The 8,012-nt window shown below is 43.0% G+C and overlaps 1 pseudogene; it reads right to left on the reverse strand.

Moving 5' to 3' along the window:
* Positions 1-3,839: 3,839 nt before the first annotated feature.
* LOC149985479 (uncharacterized) lies at positions 3,840-5,623 on the reverse strand (annotated as a pseudogene).
* Positions 5,624-8,012: the final 2,389 nt, after the last annotated feature.

The raw sequence follows: 8,012 nt of genomic DNA on the forward strand, positions 1-8,012 counted from the left end.
TAACAAATCCCACTATGCCCTCCGACTAACCATCAAACAGGCAAGGTGTCAATACAGGACTAAGATCGAATCATAATACACTGGCTGCGACGCTCGTCGGATGTGGCAGGGTTTACAAACCATTAAAGACTACAAAAGGGAAGCACAGCTGAGAGCTGCCCAGTGACACGATCCTACCAGACGAGCTAAACTACTGCAACGCTCACGTCGAGGCAAATAACACTGAAACATGCATGAGCGCACCAGCTGTTCCGGACGACTGTGTGATCACACTCTCCGCAGCAAATGTGAGTAAGACCTTTGAACAGGTCAACACAGAGATTACCAGGACATGTACTGTGAGCATGCGCTGACCAATTGGCAAGTGTCTTCACTGACATTTTCAACCACTCCCTGTCTGAGTCTGTAATACCAACATGTTTCAAGCAGACCACCATAGTCCCTGTGCCCAAGAACATTAAGGTAACCTGCCTAAATTACTACTGATCAGTAGCATTCACATCTGTAGCCATAAAGTGATTTGATAGGCTGGTCATGGCTCACATCAACACCATTATCCCAGAAACCCCAGACCCACTCCAATTTGCATACCACCCTAACAGATCCACAGATGATGTAATCTCTATTGCACTTCACACTGCCCTTTGCCACCTGGAAAAAAGGAACACCAATGTGAGAATGCTATTCATTGACTACAGCTCAGCATTCAACACCATAGTGCCCTCAAAGTTCATCAATAAGCTAAGGAACCTTGGACTAAACACCTACCTCTGCAACTGGATCCTGGACTTCCTGACGGGCCGCCCCCAGGTGGTGAGGGTAGGTATCAAAACACATCCTCCACGCTGATCCTCAACACAGGGGCCCCTCAGGGTGCGTACTTATTCCCCTCTGGTACTCCCTGTTCCCTCATGACTGCACGGCCAAGCACAACTCCAACACTATCATTAAGTTTGCCGATGACACAACAGTGGTAGTTCTGATCACTGACAATGATGAGACAGCCTATAGGGAGGAGGTCAGAGACCTGGCCGTGTGGTGCAAGGACAACAGCCTCTCCCTCAACATGATCAAGACAAATGAGATGATTGTGGACTACAGGAAAATGAGGACCGAGCACCCCCCATTCTCATCAACGGGGCTGCAGTAGAGCAGGCTGAGAGCTTCAGGTTCCTTGGCGTCCACATCACCAACAAACTATCATGGTCCAAGCACACCAAGACAGTCATGAAGAAGGCACGGAAAAACGTATTCCCCCTCAGGAGACTGAAAAGAACCTCAAGGTTATACAGCTGCACCATCGAGAGAATCCTGACTGGTTGCATCACTGTCTGGTATGGCAACTGCTCGGCCTCCGACTGCAAGCTACTACAGAGGGTAGTGAGTACAGCCCAGTGCATCACTGGGGCCAAGTTTCCTGCCATCCAGGACCTCTATCGCAGGCGGTGTCAGAGGAAAGCCCTAAAGATTGTCAAAGACTCCAGCCACTCTAGTCATAGACTGTTCTGTGTGCTATCGCATGGCAAGCGGTACCGGAGTGCCAAGTCTAGGTCCAAGAGGCGTTTAACCTCTGGGGTAGGCAGGATGCTTGTGTCCCACTTGGCCAATGGCCAGGGAAAATACAAACCGCCAAATTCAAATACATTTCTTTAAAAATCTAACTTTCATTAAATTACACGTGCAAGATAGCAAATTAAAGCTACACTTGTTGTGAATCCAGCCAACATGTCAGATTTCAAAAAGGCTTTTCGGCAAAAGCATAAGATGCTATTATCTGATGATAGCACAACAGTAAACAATGAGAGAGTTGCATATTTCAACTCTGCAGGTGCGACACAAAACGCAGAAATAAAATATAAATCATGCCTTACCTTTGACGAGCTTCTTTTGTTGACACTCCTATATGTCCCATAAACATCACAAATGGTCCTTTTGTTAGATTAATTCCGTCGATATATATCCAAATTGTCAATTTATTTGGCGCGTTTGATCCAGAAAAACACAGCTTCCAACTTACGCAACGTCGCTACAAAATATCTCAAAAGTTACCTGTAAACATTTCTGTTACGAATCCCTTTTTGGCCCGACAGTCTAGGGGGATGGTATTGAGACCCGTAACAACTCATGCAAATTCTAATAGTGACAAAGTAAAAGTGAGAACGAAATAACTACAACAACTGAAATCTACCGTCAAACTCAGGGTTTATTAGTAAACACACGGTAATGGGGGGGGGGGGGGGGAGCAGGAAAAGGGGCTGAGCTGGACCCAAGGAAATAAATAATAATTATTCAAAAACACCCCTAAGCTAGACTAGCCTATTTCAACAATAGCTAACTAACTAACCAAAATACAGTGGGCGGTCCGCCCAGTTCTAACTAGTGTATTTAACAAAGTTTACCTACGGGTAGTGTATGCCCATGGGCGACTTGTCTTGTTTCCCCCTTTTCCCACCAGCAAACAAACAAACACCATAACCAAAAACAATACTCACAGGTGCTATGGAGGTGCTCAAACAACAGAGAGGTCAATACACAAAGAGAGAGTGAAACAGAGAGATCTACAGACATGGCATTTACAGAGAGATTGAGCTCCACAGCAAACAACTGACAGGGTTTTTAAACCAAGGGAAAGGAACTGTGATTGGGTAGGAAACAGGAGGAGGTGTGTCTTTTGATTGATGATTGATTGGGGAGTGATGATTTTCACCTGTGAGGGGAGAAGGAGAGAAAAGAAACACACACACAGGATACACACACATCCGTAACAATTTCCAAAACATTTCAAACTACTTTTGTAATACAACTGTAGGTATTTCTAAACGTATATATTTGATCAAATTGAAGACGGGATGATCTGTGTTCAATACAGGAGCAAAACAAACTGACGCTACTTTTCTGGTTACGCACCTCTATCAAAAGGTACACATGAAGTGACTCTCTTTCTGAGCTATGGTACTTCTTCATTACACAAAGGAAAAACCTCAACCAATTTCTACAAACTGGTGACATCCAGTGGAAGTGGTAGGAACTGCAGAAAGGTCGATTAAAATTCTGGATTCTCCATAAAAACTTATTGATAAGACAGTGACCTCAAAAAAAAGATCTGAATGGTTTGTACTCAGGGTTTCGCCTACTAAATAAGCTTTGTTGTACTCACAGACATGATTCAAACAGTTTTAGAAACTTCAGAGTGTTTTCTATCCACATCTACTAATGATATGCATATCTTATATTCCTGGCATGACTAGCAGGAAGTTGAAATTGGGCACGCTATTTATCCAAAAGTGAAAATGCTGCCACCTATACCTTAACAGGTTTTAAAAAGTTCACCATTTCCAGAAGGCATTTCTTCCAAAAGACACATTTTGTTTTTTGTTTTTAAAAGTTTACATTCAAATGGCTCTCCTGTGTAATAGTGACGTACGACATATGCTTTGCTTCGTGAAACAAGTCACAAATGCTTTCAGTTTTTTTTTGATTGCTTAAGCACGATTTTCACGATTTTCGTGCTTAATCACGATTTTCAAAACACTACACATAATTAGCACAAACACACACCCAATTAGCAAAACACTACAGATCCTTTGCAAAATTAAACACTCTTGTAAAAACTATACACTTCTTTTTAAAAACCACACTTTGTTACCAAATGGAACACACACATTTCACATTACTATACTCTGTTTGCACGAGTTACACTCTGCTGTGATAAACCTAAAACACTTTTAGCACTTCTACTTCCCTATGATTAGAGTAGGCTACCATCAACAAAGTACAAATATAATGCAAATTCACCAAACACTACACAAGACCAATGTTGCAGACTGAAGAAACTCATTTATTTCTCAACACGCCCAAAATGTTGACATGGAGATTCATAATACTGTAACCAAACGTCACTTTACGTATTGTAAGTTAAAAAAAATAAAAATAAAAATAACTAGACATTGTCTCTTCGCCTAGCTGGATCTGGCCAGAGAATTTCATCAACATCGCAGGCAATGTTGTCATTAGCAAGACACCTTGGAAAGAAACATCTTGAATGACGAATCCATCCTTGCATTGCTGCTACCTCCATCTGGTCACAGGCCTCCTCCATGGCTTGGATGAGGGGTACCTCAGCCTGGAGACGGAGATCATATACCTTCCACCTCCATGCCGAGACAAACTCTTCTATAGGGTTGAGGAATGGAGAGTGTGGTGGAAGATATAGGATGGTGAAATATGGATGTTGCTGAAACCAGTTCTGAACCAGAGCAGCGCGGTGGAAAGACACATAGTCCCAGACAACAATGTATAGCATATGATCGATTTGATTTGCTGCTGTTATGTTGTGCAATTGGTCCAAGAATGTAAGTATGAGTGCTGTGTTGTAAGGGCCCATGTGGGCATGACGGTGGAGGACCCCATTCTGTGTAATGGCTGCACAGAGTGTTATATTACCCCCACATTGCCCTGGGACATTGACTATAGCCATGTGGCCAATGATGTTTCTTCCCCTCCTTCGTGTTCTCGTCAGGTTGAACCCAGCCTCATCTACGTAAATGAACTCATGCTGGATCTCCTCTCCATCCATTCGTAAAACTCTCTGAAAAACAGTGTCAGGCAAGATTGTGTAGTTCAGTGTAGATTAGTATACATATTACAGTACAGTAAAAGATTATGAGACAGTATGCAAGATCACACTGCTAAAGTGAATACACACCTCTACATAATCATGCCACAGTCGTTTCACCCTTTCGGAATTGCGCTCGAAAGGCACTTGATAAATTTGCTTCATTTGAATATTTTTTTTTAGGATGCGTGCCAGAGTTGATGTTGAGACCTGATGGACATCGTTGAAAATGGCGTGGTTATTGACAATGTCAGCTTGGAGCTGCTTGAGTGTTATAGCATTGTTGGCCAAAACCATGTTTACTATCTCCCTCTCTTGATGTTCTGGAGGCCTTCCCCCTTGTCGTCCCTGACCCTCAATCCTATGTAGAAAAAAAACAGTACACAATAGTACAGTAATTTTACAGGAAAAGGTAACATAAGTGCTGATAGTGCATATAATACAGTACTGTAAGCAGTTACTGAAACCGTGCAGATGTTTTTGATATGATGATATTTTTACAATACCTATTTTCCAGTCGAAATGTTCTCATCACACTTGCCACTGTATATCGGCTTAGATTTGGCTGTACTCCCAGTCCAGCCTCCCTCAGCGTCAGGCCGTGGTTGACAACGTGGTCAACCAGTGTTGCGCAGATCATATTTGTCAGATTCGGTCCTCTTTGAGCACCTTCTTGTCTTGCTCTTCCTCTTCCTCCCCTTCCTCCTCCTCCTCGTCCTCCTCCTCATCCTCCTCGTTCTCCTCCTTGTCCTCCTCCTCATCCTCCTCATTCTACTCCTCGTCCTCCTCGTTCTCCTCGTCCTCCTCGTCCTCCTCATTCTCCTCGTCCTCCTCGTCCTCCTCGTTCTCCTCGTCCTCCTCGTCCTCCTCGTCCTCCTCGTCCTCCTCGTTCTCCTCGTCCTCCTCCTCGTCTTACTCTTTCTCTGACTCTTTCCATTGTGCTTGAAGAACGATGAACTCACCTGCTGCTTTTTATAGTGCTTATACACCTGATTGGTGTGTCTACAATTAAGCAAATGAGTGTTTGCACACCTGATGACTGTGTTGAACCAATTGGTTGGACGGTGTGGTAATTTGACAGTCAGTGCTTTGGTATTGCAAGGACGTGACTTCACGATCGATTTTTGTGTGTATGTTAAGTGTGTTTAGTGTTTTGCAAATCACTGTGTGTAGAGTTTTGCAACAAGTGTGAGGTTGACAATGTGCTTATAGTTGTGCAAATAGGGGCTGATGTTTTGCTTCTTGAGTGTAAGGTTTTGCTAATAGTGTACTACTTTTAATTTTAGTGCTTAAGCAATCCAAAAAAACTGTAATACTTGTATATATCAATGTGTATCAGAATGTGATCTATATCACACCCTACTAACTCAAGCAACCTCCAAATTTGATAATTTCCTACACCTGCATGCAGGACCTTTTCATCGGACAGGAGAATATCTCCCCATGAAATTTTCCCATTAATTTCTCTGCTATTGACTGCTCCTAATGTACCCAAATATTGAATGGCTCTGCATTGAATGAACTATAACAGCATGTTATTAAAATCAATAGCAATAACTACAATCCCTCATTCTGAGAGTTGCTCTCAACCCAATCAATGGGTATCTGATTACTCTGCCTGGATGGGGCCTACTACCTCTTTGAATAACAACACACATGCACAGATGCACAGCTCAGGACAGTGGTTCTGTGTGTGTGTGTGTGTGTGTGTGTGTGTGTGTGTGTGTGTGTGTGTGTGTGTGTGTGTGTGTGTGTGTGTGTGTGTGTGTGTGTGTGTGTGTGTGCGTGCTTGTGTGTGTGTGTAAGGGGAGAAGGCTTATTAATAATTGTGTTATATAGCCAATGTCAGTCTCAGTCTGTCGTCAAGACGAAGCATAGCCTGTTGCTAGGCAGGGGAGAGAGGATATGATACGGGCTGGTCGCTCAAAATGCACTGTAAAGTTCAACGTCTGTCCAGGTAAGCAGGATGTCGCGAGATGACTTCAAAACCGGCCACTAGGGGCAACGGTTAACACTATTACCATCAAGTAGGCTTGGGGTTTGCAAAGGTATGGATGGGGATAGTGGATGGGCATAGTGTGGCACTTGTTTTTTTTGTGTGTTTTTTTTTACCTTATCCCAAACCTTAAACCTTACCTTAACCATTCAAAATTAATGCCTAAACCTAAAAAATATGATGTTTATGGGCAAACGTCGAATTCTGCTGTGAGACTGTGAGAGCTTGCTGGCTGGACACACAGGGAGACACACATGCACGCACACACACAGAGTGGTTAGTATTATAGAGCTGTAATGAGGTGCGTGTAGTAAATTATGCATGCATGCGGTAGAGGCCCACCCAGACTGCTGCAGTGAGTTCTGGTGACAGATACAGTAGTAGGACAGCATCAGAGTTGTAACTATACTCAGAGGGAAACAGCTTTAAACTTGCTAATTAACAGCCTAACCCCTGGGCACATACGTCAATTCAATGTCTATTCCACGTTGGTTCAACGTAATTTCATTGAAATTACATGGAAACTACGTTGATTCAACCAGTGTGCCCAGTGGGTACAGCTCTACACTCCCAGACACAGGACAGACGTACAGTATCTAACTACATTACAGTACTGTGATTTACATACACTAATGTATCTGTCTGTGTCTATGTGTGTGTGCATAATGCAAATAGGACAGACAGTTTTTTTTTCTATAATATTAATTTGAATAAGAGAGATGAGAAGCACATACAATACTGACTACAGTAGAGCAGACCTGAGCTTTTCATCTGATGTAAATCAAGCAATGACCTGCCGGGTGTGGGCCCACCGTCTTGGACTAGGCAGAGAAGCACATGGCAGTTCACACCATCCAATACTGCCCACTGAGAAATAGAGCAAGAGAGAGAGAGTGAACGAGAGCGAGAGAGCGAGGGGGGGGGCAGCCATGTCATATCTCTGTTGCTGCAGTTAAGGCGAGGAAAGGCATTTTCTTTGGAGCTTGCATTGTTGAAATGTGATGTATGTCTGGCTACTGGACAAGATACATACAGTGTTTCTTCCTTTAAAGGTTGTGTCATACTGCAGCACACCTTGCGGGCTGATGCAGAATTCTATGGCACGTTATTTAATTGTCAGCCTTTTTTACCATTAATGCTAGTTAGTTTGACCACCACAGGGCATCTTTGAGAAGCATTTGATAATCTTCAATATTGGCATTACTGGAGAATGTAAAACCTTTTTTGTAAGAACATAGTATATGGGATTGATTTTAAGAAATGCAACATAATTAATTTGATTCATATTATGGTGTTTTTCTATTCCAAGAAAAAAAGAAAGACGAAACCCTCAGGGTTTCCATTAGGATGGAACAAAAAATATGGCCCGGTACAACGTGATGGTCGGGAGTAGGTTACAGT

Source organism: Oncorhynchus mykiss, chromosome 1 (genome assembly GCF_057628025.1).
Source record: "Oncorhynchus mykiss isolate SJ-2025 chromosome 1, ASM5762802v1, whole genome shotgun sequence".
NCBI classification, from domain to species: Eukaryota; Metazoa; Chordata; class Actinopteri; order Salmoniformes; family Salmonidae; genus Oncorhynchus; species Oncorhynchus mykiss.